This window comes from Eumetopias jubatus, unplaced genomic scaffold, assembly GCF_037043125.1.
Source record: "Eumetopias jubatus isolate StellerSeaLion01/CBP00866 unplaced genomic scaffold, mEumJub1_p1.0 scaffold_4, whole genome shotgun sequence".
Classification (NCBI taxonomy): domain Eukaryota; kingdom Metazoa; phylum Chordata; class Mammalia; order Carnivora; family Otariidae; genus Eumetopias; species Eumetopias jubatus.
This window is the reverse complement of record NW_028274810.1, coordinates 159,595,367-159,613,942: the sequence shown is the minus strand read 5'-3', so window position 1 is coordinate 159,613,942 and position 18,576 is coordinate 159,595,367. Positions and strand designations below refer to the sequence as shown.

General features: G+C 37.8%; 1 pseudogene; it reads right to left on the bottom strand.

Moving 5' to 3' along the window:
• Positions 1-14,889: 14,889 nt before the first annotated feature.
• LOC114213642 (small nuclear ribonucleoprotein G pseudogene) lies at positions 14,890-15,119 on the bottom strand (annotated as a pseudogene).
• Positions 15,120-18,576: the final 3,457 nt, after the last annotated feature.

The following is an 18,576-nucleotide window of genomic DNA, read 5'->3' as shown; positions in this document are numbered from 1 at the left end:
ATTGTATTATTGCTCCGAAGTGTCTCTTATATCATTAGCTCCAAAGAAAAGTTTTACCTTAGCGTATAGTGAAGTCATAAGTCCAAAACTGATTGAATATTTTATATGCATTATTTCTTCTTGTTTTCTTTGTTTTATGGACAACTCTCAATCAGAAGCAAAAATAACCAATATAAACAAAAAGAACCTAAATGTAGTTGAGTGTTCTTGTCCATTTTGAACTAAATTACTAGAACAGTTACTAAAAATGTATATGTAGCTGATAAACCATAGACATATATAAGCAACATTTTAAAAAAATATATTTATTTATTTGAGAGATTAGTGTATGAGCAGGGGCCCCGGGGGTGTGGGGCAGAGGGAGAGGAAGAAGCAGACTTGCCACTGAGCAGGGAGCCTGATGCAGAGCTCAATCCCAGGATCCTGAGATTATGACTTGAGCCGAAGGCAGATGCCCAGCTGACTGAGCCACCCAGGCACTCCCATAAGTAAGTGACATTAATGAGTATAGGTTCATTTTAGCAACTTCTTAGTTGTTCTTACTGAAAGAGGGGAGAAGACATATGACCTCTCAATTTCCTCAGCTGTAAAATAAAGAGTTGGACTAGGCTCATTCATTTATTAGGAATGCTTACATACCAGATGCCAGTGTTGGAAATACAAAGATGAACAAGATGGATAGGGCTCTTGTCTTTTAGCAACTTAAACATAGGTGAATTTAAATTTTTTTTCCCCCTCTGTGGTTTCATAAACATGGCATGATGGTATAAATTAAATGAGATGGATAATGAGGCATTTCCATATTTGCCTTTTTTAATATTTGCTTTTTTTTCAGAAGCACATTTTATTGATGTTTATATGATAAAAAAGTTCTCATTAGAAGACAAGTTTTTTTTTTAAAGCTTTTATTTATTTATTTGACAGAGAGAGACACTGCAAGAAAGGGGACACAAGCAGGGGGAGTGGGAGAGGGAGAAGCAGGCTTCCTGGCTGAGCAGGGAGCCCGATGCAGGGCTCAATCCCAGGACCCTGGGATCATGACCTGAGCTGAAGGCAGACGCTTAATGACTGAGCCACCCAGGCGCCCCTAGAAGAGAAGTTTTAATGGTTGAATTTTGATGAACATATTGCCACTATTTCGTGTAGTAATTGGCTCTTGACTTTAAAACAACAGAAGATTGGTCAATGTATTGACCACACATAGACTAAGGTTTAGTCAGACATATGCACTTTAATTCCCAGAGTCCCTTATAGAGATTTCACTTTGTATACTGACTCTTACTCAATTCTAGATTGACATTATTGTCTATGGCCTTGCATGTGACTAGGTAATGGGGACAGCATTTTTCTATTCCTTTAAGTGCTGTGTAGAGGGGACAACTGGTTCAAATATATGCAGTATTTAGCCCACTTTTAAAATGGACAATGCGGGGCGCCTGGGTGGCTCAGTCGGTTAAGCAGCTGCCTTCGGCTCAGGTCATGATCCCAGGGTCCTGGGATGGAGCCCCGCATTGGGCTCCTTGCTCAGTGGGTGGCCTGCTTCTCCCTCTCACACTCCCCCTGCTTGTGTTCTCTTTCTCGCTGTGTCTCTCTCTGTCAAATAAATAAATAAAATCTTAAAAAAAAATAAAATGGACAACGGATGATGAATAACAAGTTCAAATAAATAAGCAAATATTCACTGTCTTAATAAATCTGTCCCATGGAAGTTTTGGGGATTGACCAGAATGACATAAAGACACTCAGAGGAAGGTAATGATTTTGAATCCATATTATAAATGATTTTTATTTTTAGTTCTTTAAGTATATATTTGTTAATATCATGAGAGGTATTTTCACTATCAGACTGTGATCATATCCAAAGAACTGGTCTTTAGGATCAGAAAACCTGCCACTGTACTTTAAAAGATATGACCTCAATACATTGCAACCATACTATATTTATACTAAGTGAAGAAGTATATGATAAGTCAATGATAAAGCAGATGCCTTTTAGCTCACTTTTCCATTTGAAGATTGGAAAATTGTAATATTCCTTAGTGTAACAGGAATATTTCCATGGTATTAAACTGCTGGGATTTTTTCTCCCAGTAACTTTATGGCTTTCAAATGAAAATCCATACCTCGTGGCTCAGATTATACTATTTATTCTTTAGTGTAGGGAAGATACCTCTTCTTTTATTGAGGCTGGGAATTGAGGCCTAATGTCTGCTGGAAAGAAGGAAGCTATAATGGAGGAGAAGTCTTTGCTAGGTAGAAAGCAGAAGGGATGCCCTTCTTTTCTGAACATGTGGATTTGGGAAATGAGAAGAGAGAAAGAGATGTGGTAAAGAGGTAAGGTTTCCATGCCATCATTTTCTTCCTCTAGGGAATAGAACCTAGTGTATGTAGTAGAAGCACCCACATCATAGAGTCTAGTGGTAGCAAGCTAAGAGACTGCAAAACTCAGAGAGAATCTTGTATTTGACCTTATCCAATATGGCAAAGATGAGAGCACAAGTATGATGAAGGGAGCTATCTAATAGATGGCATGAGGCAGCATTCTTGGCTCCAATGGTATGTACAGAATATGAAGGGATTAAGAAATTTCCTTATCTCCTGGTTGAGAGGATATGGAGGGACTGATATGTCAGTGGACCATCAGAAGCCTAAAGTTAAAACAAAGACAGAGTGTAAAGGACAGAGTCACTGATCTAAGATCACAGACTCTCATGGTAGAGGCCATGATGATGCTTCAGTAGGCTCATCACCCAATAGTAGGTACCAGTTTAGGAATTAGATCAGACCAGTCACTTAACAACAGATACTAGAAAGGATCCAGAGGACACCGCAGACAAGCAGTATCACCTGCCATAACATCGTGAGCCCCTGATATTCCCAGAACTATATAAGGGTGGAGCTGGGAGAGAGAATATTCCAATTACCATTGCTACATAATAAACTATTCAAATACTTACTGGTGTAAAACAACCATGTTATTATGCTCATGGGTTTTTTTTTTTAAAGATTTTATTTATTTATTTGAGAGAGAGAATGAGATAGAGAGAGAGAGCATGAGAGGGGGAAGGGTCAGAGGGAGAAGCGGACTCCCCGCTGAGCAGGGAGCCCGATGCGGGACTCGATCCCGGGACTCCAGGATCATGACCTGAGCCGAAGGCAGTCGCTTAACCAACTGAGCCACGCAGGCGCCCTGCTCATGGGTTTTTTAATCAGAAATTTGGACAAGGCATAATAAGGATGCTTTTTCTCCAACATATGTGTAAAGCCTTATCAAGAACACTCACTGATTGAAAGTAAAAGGCGAAAGATTTATGCGATCTGAGGAGAAACCAGAGCATCACTGATTGAAAGTAACTTGATTGCTGGGGCTGCAATCTTTGGGAGGTATCTTCATTCACACGTCTGGTGGCCAATGTTGGCTGTTGGTTAAGACCTCATCTGGGGCTTCCAGCCAGAACACCTCTCTACCTGGCCTTTACTTGTGGCCTGGTTTTCAAAATGTGGAAGCCTTATAGTAGTTGGACTCCTTACATGGAAGCTCTGGGTTCTAACAGCAAGTGTCCCAGTAGTCAAGATGGAAGCTTTATCACTTTTTGTGACCTAGCTTTGGAAGTCACATAGTGTTATTTTTACCATACTCTACTGTTTGGAGCAGTCACAAATTCATCTAGATTTGAGAGGGAGGGACCTAGACACCATATCTTGATGGGAAGTGGCAAGGTCACATTGTAGAAGAGCAAGTGGCATGGAAAATACTGTTCCGGCAATTTTGGGAGAGAACAGGGAGAATCTGTGGATTATATTTCTTGAAAAGGAATATTGTACACTAGAAGGAGACCAGTGAAACCCTAAGTGATTTAGAGAATGTGAATTGGAAAGTTTAAATTTTCCTGTAACTCAGTAGACTGTGGTTCATAGAAAAGATTAGATCTGTTTTCTTTTTCACATATTGTAGTAGTAGGTATTAATTTTGTAATCCCACTGTGTTAGCCCAATTGATTTGAATTTAATTTTGAAATCAGTATATTCTCTGTCAGTGACATTTTAATAGTTAGCTTATATCTCCAGTGCTTCATCTCAATTTCAACTGTCCATGAACAAATATTTCTCTCTTGATCTGTAGTCAGTCTTTTGAATCCCTCCAAATGATGATTGTCTATTTCTCAAGGTGCTCAAAAGCTATTCATCTTAAACAGTAGTCTATAATGTTTATTCCAATTCTGAACAAATTCTTCAGATTAAATAGCACTTTTGTTAGCTTTTAAAAATTATATTTTCCCTTACTAGTTCTCATATCCCTTATGTTCCCCTGGCCCCCAGTCCCAGGTGAATTTTGTATATATAATTTGTATGTATAATTAAGCTATCTTGCTTATTTACAAAATTAGACTTTCTAACTGTATCCCAGCTTGTTTAAAAAATTATATCCTGTCATGGCAACAGAAACACACAGAACCATAAACATACTTATTCATGTTGGGTAAATATATGACTATTAGAGAGTGACCAAAATAGGGCATGTTGCAAAGAAGTTTTTCCTTGTAAGGTTTTGGGATGGAGTGGGGCGTCAGTACTCAAAAGAGAAGGCACCCACAATGTCAATAGGTGCACATTCTCTGAAAGTTAGAGATGATTCTTACAACTGAAACCCTAGGAAAGATGAGAGAGCCAGGAGTGCCCCAGGAAAAAGATATTGCCTCCTTGGGCCAGTGTGGAAGCGATGCCAAAAAGCCGTTTGCTTTCTAGTCATTTTGTCTGAACTGAGAGACGTTCCAAAGATGGGGGATTTTATTTTATTTTTAACCTGTTTTTAAAAAATTGAAATATAGTTGACACACGGTGTTATATTAGTTTCAGTTGTACAACATAGTGACTGGACAACTCTATACATTATGCTTTGCTCACCACAAGTGTAGCTACCATCTGTCACCACACAATGCTATTACAGTACTATTGATAACATTCCCTATGCAGTACCTTTCATCCCTGTGACTTATTCATTCCATAACCGGAAGTCTGTATCTCCTATTCCTCTTTACCCATTTTGCCCATCCCTCCATACCTCTCCCCTATGGCCACCATCAGTTTGTTCTTCGTATGTATGGGTCTCTTTCTCCTTTTGTTTGTTTGTTCATTTGTTTCCTTTTTAGATTCCATATGTAAGTGCAATCATGTGGTATTTGTCTTTCTTTGTCTTACTTCAGTTGGTGTAATACCCTCTGGGTCTATTTATGTTGTTGCAATGGCAAGATCTTACTATTTTATGGCTGAGTAATATTCCAGGTGATATATATATATATATATATATATATATATATATATATATCACATCTTCTTTATCCATTCATCTATGGATGGACATTTGGGTTGTTTGCAGATCTTGGCTGTTGTAATAATGCTGCAGTAAACATAGTGGTACATATATCTTTTTGAATTAGTGTTTTTGTTTTCTTTGGGTAAATACCCAGTAGTGGAATTACTGGATTGTGTGGTATTTCTATTTTTAATTTCTTGAGGAAACTCCATACTGTTTTTCACAGTGGCCGTACCAATTTACATTCCTGCCCACAAAGCATGAGGGTTCGTTTTTCTCCACATCCTTGCCAATACTTGTTTTTTCTTGTCTTTTTCATTCTAGCTGTTCTGAAAGGTGTGAGGTGATATCTCATTGTGGTTTTGATTTACATTTCACTGATGATTAGTGATGTTGAGCACAAAGATGGGGAATTTTATTTATTTTTTTATTAACATATAATGTATTATATTTTTCAGGGGTACAGGTCTGTGATTCATCAGTCTTACACAATTCACAGCACTCACCATAGCACATACCCTCCCCAATACCCTCACCCAGCCACCCATCCCTCCCACCCCCCTCCACTCCAGCAACCCTCAGTTTGTTTCCCAAGATTAAGAGTCTCTTATGGTTTGTCTCCCTCTCTGGTTTTGTCTTGTTTCATTTTTCCTTCCCTTCCCCTATGATCCTTTGTCTTGTTTCTCAAATTCCTCATATCAGTGAGATCATATGATAATTGTCTTTCTCTGATTGACTGATTTCGCTTAGCATAATACCCTCTAGTTGCATCCATGTTGTTGCAAATGGCAAGATTTCATTTTTGATGGCTGCATAATATTCCATTACACACACACACACACACACACACACACACACACACACACACACACCACATCTTCTTTGCCCATTCATCTGTTGATGGACATCTAGGCTCTTTCTGTAGTTTGGCTATTGTGGACATTGCTGCTATAAACATCAGGGTGCATGTACCCCTTCGGATCCCTACATTTGTATCTTTGGGGTAAATACCCAGTAGTGCAATTGCTGGGTCATAGGGTAGCTCTATTTTCAACTTTTTGAGGATCCTCCATACTGTTTTCCAGAGTGGCTGCACCAGCTTGCATTCCCACCAACAGTGTAGGAGGGTTCCCCTTTCTCCTCATCCTCACCAACATCTGTTGTTTCCTGACTTGTTAATTTTAGCCATTCTGACTGGCGTGAGGTGGTAAAAGATGGGGAATTTTAAATGGCATAAGCAACCTTAGTCCCTATATGTCATTTATTCACTTAATGATTGCTATTTTTAATTTTAATATTAATGAATATTTATTCCTATAATCTTGTAGTAAATATATTTAAATAGCTTGTGTCCTGTGTGTTTTAGTTATTGTTACAATTTCTAAAGGAGGGCAGGAATTTCCAGAAGGTTATCTTGAACTGCAACTACAATTCCTTACTCTATTTATTATATTTATGCTATCACTTATTATGTCTCATGATGATGTAGTTGAAAGGGCTTTAGACAGAAGAGTTGGATTTAGTCATAATTTTGCTGTTAAATAAGAAAGTATTTCTCTGAGCAACTATATGCCAGCAAATTAGATAATCTGGAAGAAATGGATGCATTCCTAGAGATGTATCAACTACCAAAACTGAACCAGGAAGAAACAGAAAACCTGAACAGACCTATAACCACTAAGGAAATTGAAGCAGTCATCAAAAATCTCCCAACAAACAAAAGCCCAGGGCCAGATGGCTTCCCAGCGGAATTCTACCAAACATTTAAAGAAGAATTAATACCTATTCTTCTGAAACTGTTCCAAGAAATAGAAATGGAAGGAAAACTTCCAAACTCGTTTTATGAGGCCACCATTACCTTGATCCCCAAACCAGACAAAGACCCCATCAAAAAGAATTACAGACCAATATCCCTGATGAATACGGTTGCAAAAATTTTCACCAAAATACTAGCTAATAGGATCCAACAGTACATTAAAAGGATTATTCACCACGACCAAGTGGGATTTATCCCTGGACTGCAAGGTTGGTTCAACATCCACAAATCAATCAATGTGATACAATACATTAATAAAAGAAAGAACAAGAACCATATGATCCTCTCAATAGATGCAGAAAAAGCATTTGACAAAGTACAGCATCCTTTCCTGATCAAAACTCTTCAGAGTATAGGGATAGAGGATACATATGTCAATATCATAAAAGCCATCTATGTAAAACCCACAGCAAATATCATTCTCAATGGGTAAAGACTGAGAGCTTTCTCCCTAAGGTCAGGAACATGGCAGGGATGTCCACTATCACCACTGCTATTCAACATAGTATTAGAAGTCCTAGCCACAGCATCAGACAACAAAAAGAAATCAAAGGTATCCGAGTCGGCAAAGAAGTCAAACTCTCACGCTTTGCAGATGATATGATACTTTATGTGGAAAACCCAAAAGACTCCTCCCCAAAACTGCTAGAACTCATACAGGAATTCTGTAAAGTGGCAGGATATAAAATCAATGTGCAGAAATCAGTGGCATTCCTATACCCCAACAACAAGACAGAAGAAAGAGAAATTAAGGAGTCAATCCCATTTACAATTGCACCCAAAACCATAAGACACCTAGGAATAAATCTAACCAAAGAGGCAAAGGATCTGTACTCAGAAAACTATAAAATACTCATGAAAGAAATTGAGGAAGGCACAAAGAAATGGAAAAACATTCCATGCTCATGGATTGGAAGAACAAATATTGTGAAGATGTCAATGCTACCTAGAGCAATCTACACATTCAATGCAATCCCGATCAAAATACCATCCACTTTTTTCAAAGAAATGGAACAAATCCTAAAATTTGTATGGAACCAGAAAAGACCTCGAATAGCCAGAAGAATGTTGAAAAGAAAAGCAAAGCTGGCGGCATCACAATTCCGGACTTCCAGCTCTATTCCAAAGCTATAATCATCAAGACAGTATGGTACTGGCACAAAAACAGACACATAGATCAATGGAACAGAATAGAGCGCCCGAAATGGACCCTTAACTCTATGATCAACTAACCTTCGACAAAGCAGGAAAGAATGTCCAATGGAAAAAAGACAGTCTCTTCAACAAATGGTGTTGGGAAAATTGGACAGCCACATGCAGAAGAATGAAACTGGACCATTTCCTTACACCACACACAAAAATAGACTCCAAATGGTTGAAAGACCTAAACGTGAGACAGGAGTCCATCAAAATCCTAAAGGAGAACACAGGCAGCAACCTCTTTGACCTCAGCCGCAGCAACTTCTTCCTAGAAACATCACCAAAGGCAAGGGAAGCAAGGGCAAAAATGAACTATTGGGACCTCATCAAGATAAAAATCTTTTGCACAGCAAAAGAAACAGTCCACAAAACCAAAAGACAATGGACAGAATGGGAGAAGATATTTGCAAATGACATATCAGATAAAGGGCTCTTTTCCATAATCTATAAAGAACTTCTTAACCTCAACACCCAAAGAACAAATGATCCACTTAAGAAATGGGCAGAAGACATGAACAGACATTTTTCCAAAGAAGACATCCTAATGGCCAACAGACACATGAAAAAGTGCTCAACATCGCTCGGCATCAGGGAAATCCAAATCAAAACCTCAATGAGATACCACCTCACACCAGTCAGAATGGCTAAAATTAATAAGTCAGGAAATGACAGATGTTGATGGGGATGCGGAGAAAGGGGAAGCCTCCTACACTGTCGGTGGGAATGCAAGCTGGTGCAGCCACTCTGGAAAACAGTATGGAGGTTCCTCAAAAAGTTGAAAATAGAGCTACTCTATGACCCAGCAATTGCACTACTGGGTATTTACCCCAAAGGTACAAATGTAGGGATCCGAAGGGGTACATGCACCCTGATGTTTATAGCAGCAATGTCCACAATACCCAAACTACAGAAAGAGCCAAAATGTCCATCGACAGATGAATGGATAAAGAAGGTGTGGTGTGTGTGTATACACACACACACACACACACACACACACACTCATATATATATAATGGAATATTATGCAGCCATCAAAAAGAATGAAATCTTGCCATTTGCAACAATGTGGATGGAACTGGAGGGGATTATGCTGAACGAAATAAGTCAGTCAGAGAAAGATATGTATCATATCATATGACCTCACTTATATGAGGAGTTCTTAATCTCAGGAAACAAACTGAGGGTTGCTGGAGTGCTGGGGGGTGGGAGGGATGGGGTGGCTGAGTGATAGACATTGGGGAGGGTATGTGCTATGGTGAACGCTGTGAAGTGTGCAAGACTGTTGAATCACAGATCTGTACCTCTGAAGGAAATAATACATTATATGTTAAAAAAAAAAAAAGAAGAAGAAGAGAGCAGGAGGGGAAGAATGAAGGGGGGGAAATTGGAGGGGGAGATGAACCATGAGAGACGATGGACTCTGAAAAAAAAAACTGAGGGTTCTAGAGGGGAGAGGGGTGGGAGGATGGGTTAGCCTGGTGATGGGTATTAAAGAGGGCACGTTCTGCATGGAGCACTGGGTGTTATATGCAAACAATGGATCGTGGAACACTGCATCAAAAACTAATGATGTATGGTGATTAACATAACATAATAATAAAAAAAAGTATTTCTCTTTTCTGGGTCTTAGTGTCATGTTAAACTATGAAAAGATGTGTTAGATAATATAATTTCAAAGTTTCCTTTTGTGTTATGAATTTATCGGTCTCTCTTATTTCAAGGAAGTGATGAAGAATAATAAAGAATTTATAGTTTAATTTTGCACAAAATGATTCTCATATGTATCTACTTTCTACTTGGTCACACATTGACATTTATGAAGCAGTTGTATTAGGAGATTTGGAGTATTCCTTTTCTGTATAATTTTATATAGGTTTTGTAGAATCCTGTTGAAATAACTGAAGTATATTTTTATTATAAGGTGAAAAAAAATCCTATGCAATAACACAGCACTTCAAATAAATTTAGAAATACCATAAATGAATAAATGTGAAATTAAATTATCTTTGAACTTCAGGCATATGAGCTAAATTTAATTTTATTGTATCATACAAATGCTTCATTTCTATTCACGTGGAAGAATAGAAAGATAAACTAGTGGAGATAGTAAAATACTTTGGAAAGAAAATAGTCAATTTAAATACAAATAACTAAGAAAGATTATTGATAGGTATGAAAAAGAAAAAACCTTAGTTCATTTTGGTAATTATTATGAAACATAATATATTGTTTTAGGAAAAGGCATCTAGATGCTTCACTGTTTTTCAGATTGAGTGTTTTATCTTAAACTGTGACTTAAATATTTTGTGAAATTTGATAACATTTGAGATTTTACTTAATATTAAATTACATAAACTGTTAGCTGAGCATAATTGAAGCAACCACTAAAACATAATAATCATTTTTATAGGGGGAAGACTAGAAATGGATTTGTAATATTTTTCTTTTGCATAACAGAATTCCACTAGAGGTAGTTTATATACCTTTTGACCAGAAATTTTTTTCCCCCAAAAAATCATATGTAAAACTGTAATTTTTGATAGATTTAAAAATTGATTTGAATGTGCTGGTGAGCCCTGAACCCAATTTTTTTGTCCATTAAATTCTCTTCCCTTTTTTTACCCAGCAAGGCTCCATATACATCTTGGAACCCTGGACATCAGAAGAGCAGTTTGAAAATCAATACCTTATTGTAAAGTAATTCTATATTAGTATATGAATGGCAACACTAACTTTTTACAGCATGACCGATTTTAACATAGATAACATTATTCATTGAAATTTACATATGTATATATACAATCTAAATTATTGTTTCCTAACTAATAGATACTAAATTCTGTCTGAAGGAGAGTAGCCTATGAAAGAAAGGTAGTTTAGTTTAAAATGGTGTTCCAGATTTCCTACAAAGAATTAAATGAAGTAGGGAGCTTACACATGAGAAATCAAGGGTTATCCTCAAACAAATGAAATAATGTGTTGCTCCCACTTGTTCAAATTGGTACATTAAAATCCTGGCTAGATTCAAGTTTGTGAAAAACACAGCACTACTGATTTATCAAAATAGTAGGAAACATGCTTTATTTTGGGTTACTTTTATTGAATCTTCTCACTTTTGAAAGATTTAAAATGATTGGAGTGTCAGATCTGCATGTTTCTCTGGACGTTAATGAACTGTTCAGATCTATTCAGTTGAGGTTAGCAGTGGCTAGAAATCTCTTCAACACATTTTATGGCACTTATTGTCTTTGTGGAATGTTTGCCACTGAGCATCTTCCTGAGAAGCAGTCGATAAATTTTTGACTGAAAGGAGACAGAGCTACTAGGCTAACAGATGTCTTTGTTGGCAGTCTCAGTATAGCAAAAGCAGACTTACCTGTCATTGTTTACGTGCTTTCATATCTTCCTTAGTTTTCTGTCACCCTTAGTCATAAACACTATAGCATCTCCTCTAAGCATGCAATTTAGATTCATCTTACCTTTTTCTCATCTCGTATTCCAGTAGTCAGCAAATCAAGAAAATTTATCATGTTCCTAAGCCCATGAAACCATAACCATATTTTTTCAACCCAAATTTCCATGCCCTTGAGTTAGAACTGGATTATCCTTGTGAGAAGCTGGGCAAAGGCCAGTTGGTTCTCAGATGAGCTTGTGTTTTTCTAGAAAGGGAGAAGTAGCACCGCCAACTAACTGTAACAATAATCTTGTCCTTGGTAATGATGTCATGCTGGACATCACTAATCCTTGAAAACTTTCAGGGTGTTTTTGTGTTACAGGAATTATCTAAACCACTGGGAAGTTCTCATTTAGACACTTCTATTCATGAGCCAATGGTATAATCACATTGTGCTGGGAAGTGCGAGAGAGAAATCAAGCATGGTCTTTCACTTTAATGACTTTATAAATAGCTTGAGAGGCAGTATCAGATTGTGGTTAAGTACAGACTCTAGAGTCAGAGTGCCTGAATTCAAATCCCTCTTTTGTCACTTACTAAAATGTGCAGCCTTGGACAAATCACTTTATTTTTCTATCCTTCAATTTCTGTATGTCTTAAGTAAGGATTATGAAAACCTCATGTAGTTGTGAGAATTAAGTGAGTTAATATGGGTAAAATGCATTGTGCTTGGCACATAGTAAACACTCTTAGTGTTTGCTATTATCATTAATTAGTTGGGAGGGCACTTCTTTGTCTCTTCTTGTGTCATTTCTCCATGCTGCATACATTTTGGGCTCATTGAGCTGAACTCCAAAAACAATGCCAAAAATGCCTCTCTCAGTATTTATTTGCAACAATTGATATGGTCTTGTGTATGTATTCATGTGTTACATTTGAAAGAGAAGGAGCTGAGAATGAAGCCAATGTTATGTTCTTCAGTCAGGCCCACGGACTGGGTTTGAATGGCTATGTTTAAAGAGGAACAGAACTAGTGCTCTAAAAGAGATCTGGGAAATGCCAGGCAAGAAGTGATGGTCAGAAGCTGAGAGAACTCTCAAATGAGACTTTGTGAAGAGCAGTTACTTTGAAGTGTTGCGGAATAGCTTTTGAAGGCTGACTTATTGATTTACCATCCCTTACTCTACTTCACTCTAGACTAGTTGCCTGGTTCAAGTAAATCAATACTCTTTTAACACTGGGCACTTAAACAAACAAACAAAAGAAACCTATTTAATAGGTGCATGTCCCAAATAGGAGAATCTAAGACTGAGTAGTTTTCCAGGCCCCACTGCTGACTCCAGAGCTGATCCCCAATAACAGGTTATTTTACCCCTGGGCATAGCTTAGTTGGGGTAGCTCCGGATGTGGATAGCTTCCCCTGGGCCATGGTTGAGTGGCCTGGATTCCCATCTCCCCAGTCCAGGGAGAGTTGGAGAAGGGTCCATTCTGATGGATGGGTAATACCAACTACAGCAACCCAGTTGTTGAGTGGAACTTGGACCTTTGGAGATTTTTCCCCTCCTCATTCCCAAGAACTTCTCTCAAGGCAGAATCAGATTTCACTGGTTCCTGCCTCCCAAGCCTGTTATAATAAGTTTATGTCTCATTGGCTTATTTCTTTCTAGTACCCAGACAGAGAAGAGGGGCCTCAACTATTTTAACAGATCAGAATACAGTAGATGCTCATTATTCATAGCAGGGATGTAGATATTCTTAGGAACATTGAATTAGCGAACACTGAATCATTGCCCCGGATGGGGTGCCTGTGAGCCTCTGGTCACAACATTTTCATCAACCAGCCAGTATATAACCTTGTTTCATTTGTGTTTCTGTTTTGTTTTGTTTTGTTTTTTAACTCTTATTTAGTATAAATTGTTGATTCATTAACATTGAACTAACACCCAACAGCACTATAACTCCTGCCAGAAGGTAGCTTATCTAACACATGTATTTTCTCCAGAAGACATTGCAAAGCCTTCTTGTGCTCAGGAACGCTAGACAATAATACTTAAGCTCTATGCTTGGGGCATTTTCAACAGTCAGATGACCACCAAGAAGCACAAAAATGTGGAAAAGGGCATGAAATATACTGAAAAGGACCCTCGTTTAGAAGGACTTATTTATACTACGAGAAATAAAACAAGAAGGCAGAGTGTTGCCTTGTTTGACTGCAGCAGGGAATGTACATGGGTGACAGATTTTTCACCACTCTATGCATGTCCATGTCTGTGAATTTCCGTGAAAGCACCATGGGTATTGATTTTGGGGTTATAAGTAAGTTTTAGTGAGTAGGCAAATTCACAAATACGGAAATCACAAATACTGAGCATCAGCTGTATTCTCCAGGCTGGGTCTTATTGACTGGTACCAAGGTATTTCTGATGCACGAATTTTTTTTATTCAAAACATGCTTACCATCTGAATCTTGAGCATTAGGGTGACTTTGTACCCTCTTTTTCCCAAGGCCAAAAAACTATCTGCGGTAATTTCCATACCCAGACCGAAACCTGCCTCATTTGGAAAGAAATTAAATCCCAATTCCTAAACTTAAATTGTCTCCTCAAAAACTTTAACAAATCTTGTCTTATAGCATAATGTAAAATCAGGAATGAGGCCTTTCCCTTTTATCCTGCAGTGTTCTGGCCTAGTTGCCTCTTCAAGCAACAGCCTTCACTCAGATCTCAGGGGTCATGAGAGGTGGTAGTGGAACAGGTCTCAGAGATTTCCCAAGGTGGCTCACAGGCAGGAATCATGGAGGCATAAGGAAATTGAGCAGATGTGTGGGATGACTACATTCTGGGCAATGGTGAGGACTCTTTGGAATGTCCTCAAATAACTGGGGGCATTTTGGAGGTGCCATTTTTTGGTAATTAGGCTTGTAGAGCATTATGCCATGATAATTTCAACTTTTTTTTTTTTTGACTATTATAAAAGTCCTCTGCCTCTCTCTCTCTCTCTCTGTCTCTCATGAATAAATAAAATCTTTAAAAAAAATAAAAGTTTATTTAACAAAAAAGTTCAATATGAAAATGCCACGACCTGATTTTTATATTGTAGTAAAACAGGTACTATGGAGGGGACATATGGAAGTAGTTGATTTCTTGTGATGAGCACAGCCATTGTTTATACTTGCTCCAAAGCTTCTAACATGATGATACTATTTCCTTGTATTACCACCATTCCAGTATTGTTCTGTTGTCCACTAGTTGCCATCTCCACCATTCATCTATCACAAGATTTATAAATGGATCGAATCCCCACAATATTCCTTGGACATGTCCGCCACCATTTAATTTCAATGACAATTTCTTGTCCACAATTTTTTTCAACTCGGGAGGGTGAGCTTTGCTCATGGTGTCTACTCGGCGAGTTCAAAGATGCATCCAAACGGATTTGTGGCATCCCTCACACTCCCCCGTAGGCCCTGATAATTTCAACTTTCAAAGGAAATGTGACCTTGTTTTGTAGGCCTGTAATTTATGATCACTTGGATTACCAAATTCTGATTAAAATACCACGGAGGGGTGCCTGCGTGGCTCAGTTGGTCAAGCTTCTGACTCTCTTGATCTCAGCTCGGGTCTTGATCTCAGGGTCATGAGGTCAAGCCCTGCATTGGGCTCCATGCTGGGTGTGGAGCCTACTTAAAAAAAAATACCATGGAAATCCATGTAATAGAACATCTATCATTTATTGCATACCTATTGTATGCTATACACACTAAAAGATACTTTTTGTAAATGAGAAACCATAGGTTAGATATATTAATAAATATGCTTAAGCTAGAAAGTTAGAAGTCTAGAATTTAAAGTTAGATCTATCTGGCTTCAAATTCCACACTCTTTCCAGTTTACTACATTTCCTCAAATATTCACATCAAAGGGTGACCAAGTAGAGGTTTATAGTGCAAAGAATTTTTAGAAATTTGCTAAGACATTAAAGAAAGATAAATGTACAGTGATAATCTTCTGCAGTTCTCTCTATCCCAAGGAAAATATTTTTTTCAGTGCCATTGGGCAGTCATTAATATACATCAACCTTTAACAATAGTACACATAGGAGATTGATGTCACAAAAATGATAATATTGATCTTTTGAGAAAAACTGGAGCATCTTTTAATAAAGACTGACATTTAAAAAAAAGAGTGCCATCTTACAAATTTACTGAATTTATTTTGTGCTTCACTGAGCTTTAGAAAAATAATTCGAATTTTAATTAATCCAATGTATGTACAAAGCTTAAAAATCAAGCAGTTTAATAGGTTATAACAAATTATACCAGTTTTCTACCCCACTTCTCTCTGCCCTAGATCCTGCCCCTTAGAGGGGAACTGTATGTCCTTCTTTATATCAATCTTTAATTTCCTACACATATCTAAAGAAGCTGCTTCTACTGCTAGCTTTTAATTTACTGGTTTTGGATATATACTGACTTTTGTCACTGTAGTTACTAATTTACCTTACTTAATAAGTCTTTCTGTTCCCACTGCCTCTCAATATAGTTTTATCACTCTTTTTGGTTTTCACTATCAATATTTATAATGTTAAATTTATGTTTGATGCTGAACTATGTATGCCTTCTACCATGATTACGTTTCATGTCCTTTACAGTGATTTATTGACATCTTTATTTGCTGTCTCTACTCTTCTGTTCTCTTTGTTCCTGTAGAATTGTATCTTTTCATTCATTACTGTCAATTTTGAGGGGTTTTGGAATAGATATAAAATCATGTTAAAAAAAATCATGTTGAAGTGGAATTTCTATTGGAAATTGCAACTATTGGATTGGAAATGTGACTTACAGACCTTTACAGACGGGTGTGAGTAAAAATTGGAGCTTTTCTCCTTCCTTAAGAAATGATGGGCACCGGGCACCTGGGTGGCTCAGTTGGTTAGGCGACTGCCTTTGTTCGGCTCAGGTCATGATCCTGGAGTCCCGGGATTGAGTCCTGCATTGGGCTCCCTGCTCGGCAGGGAGTCTGCTTCTCCCTCTGACCCTCCCCACTCTCATGCTCTATCTCATTCTCTCTCTCAAATAAATAAATAAAATCTTTAAAAAAAAAAGAAATGATGGGCAGAACATATTGTTTCTTTGCAACAGTCCACGAGGCACCAATGTACTTTCCTAGACTCTGGAATTTGGCATTTTTGTGGTATCTCATGGCCCATTTAAAAATTGAAAACTTATTACCTAATCACTTTAATTTGTTTTTTATAAAAAACCAACATTTGCTGACCATGCTGTCTATAACAGGAGAATCCAGCCCTTTTCCATTTAGTGTAAAATCTGCTCTAACACTTTTTTCCATCTTATTTAAGATGACTGTTTCTTTAATTGTATTGTTTCCTTTTTCTCTTTATTTTTGCAGACTTGTTGAAATTACATTGAATTCCCTCTTTTCCTCTTGTTAATTTAGGAATTCTGCTGTGTGTTTTTATATCATAATTTCCTTTCCATGTTTCTAATAAGATGTATGTCTTTACTATTATATGAAAACAGGATACTAATGATCTTCTTCCCCATGCTTTGTTTCACCACTACTTTATCTCTAATACAATGGTGTATTTAAAGTACTTTTACCTTTTCTCTCCCTATAATACCTCAATTTTGCTGAAAAAGTTTATGACTTTTAAGGCAGCTGTTAAGTTTTCTTTTCAAAATATCCCTTATTTATTTTTTTTAAATATTTTTATTTATTTATTTGAGAGAGAGAGAGCATGAGCAGGGGGAGGGGTAGAGGGAGAGAGAAAGGGAGAAACAGACTCTTTGCTGAGCAGGAAGCCTGATGTGGGGCTTGATCCCAGGACCCTGAGATCATGACCTGAGCTGAATGCAGACGTTTAACCAACTGAACCACCCAGGAGCCCCTCCCTTATTTATATTACACATTCTCTTTATCCATTTAGATTTAATGATAATGCTCTTTCCCTCCTCCTCATATTTCTCTATCTGTATTGTCCTATTTGCCTCGTTTCTCAAACATTTTCTTCAGATGTGGCATGTTGGTTATGTATTGCCTGAATCCTTGAATATCTGAAATACCTTTCTTTCATCCTGATAGGTAATTGATACCTTGGCTAGCATTAAGATTCTTGGTTTGCAGTTCTCACTTATCAATTGTCTGTAGATATTCTATTGTTTTCTAGCTTCCAGAGTTGTAGAGGAGGAGTCTGGTATTTGATTCTTTTGTCTTCCGAAGTAACTTGTTCTTACCATGTGAGAACTTATAAAATTTTCTCTTTACCCTTTTTATTACTTTCCTGTGGTTGCTGTAACAAATTACCCCAAACTGTGTGGCTTAAACAACAGAAATTTATTCCGCATAGTTTGGAGGCCAGAAGCCTGAGATAAGTATCACTGGGCTGAAGTCAAGGTGTTAGCACTCGACACTCCCTCTGCAGGCTCTAAGGGAGATTCCGTTCCTTGCCTCTTCCAGTTTCTAAATACACTGCAAACATTTGCTCTAAATGTTTAGAGGATCTTCAGAATAGATGAGCAATAGAGAGCATTCAGAATACATCTTGTTTTCCAGCTTCTGGTGGCTGCCAGCATTTCTTGTCTGTGTCCATATCACTCTCATCCCAGACCCTGTCCACTTCTGTCTATGCATAATGTATTATCTGCCTCTCTCTTATAAGGACCCTTCTGATGGCATTTAGGGACTACCCAAATAATCCAGGATGATCTTACCATCTCAAGAGCCTTAATCACATCTGCAGACTTTACCATATAAAGCAACATTCATGGGTTCCAGAGATTAGGACCTGATGTCCTCACTAAACCTTGAATTTCCAAATCATTGCCAAGTATGC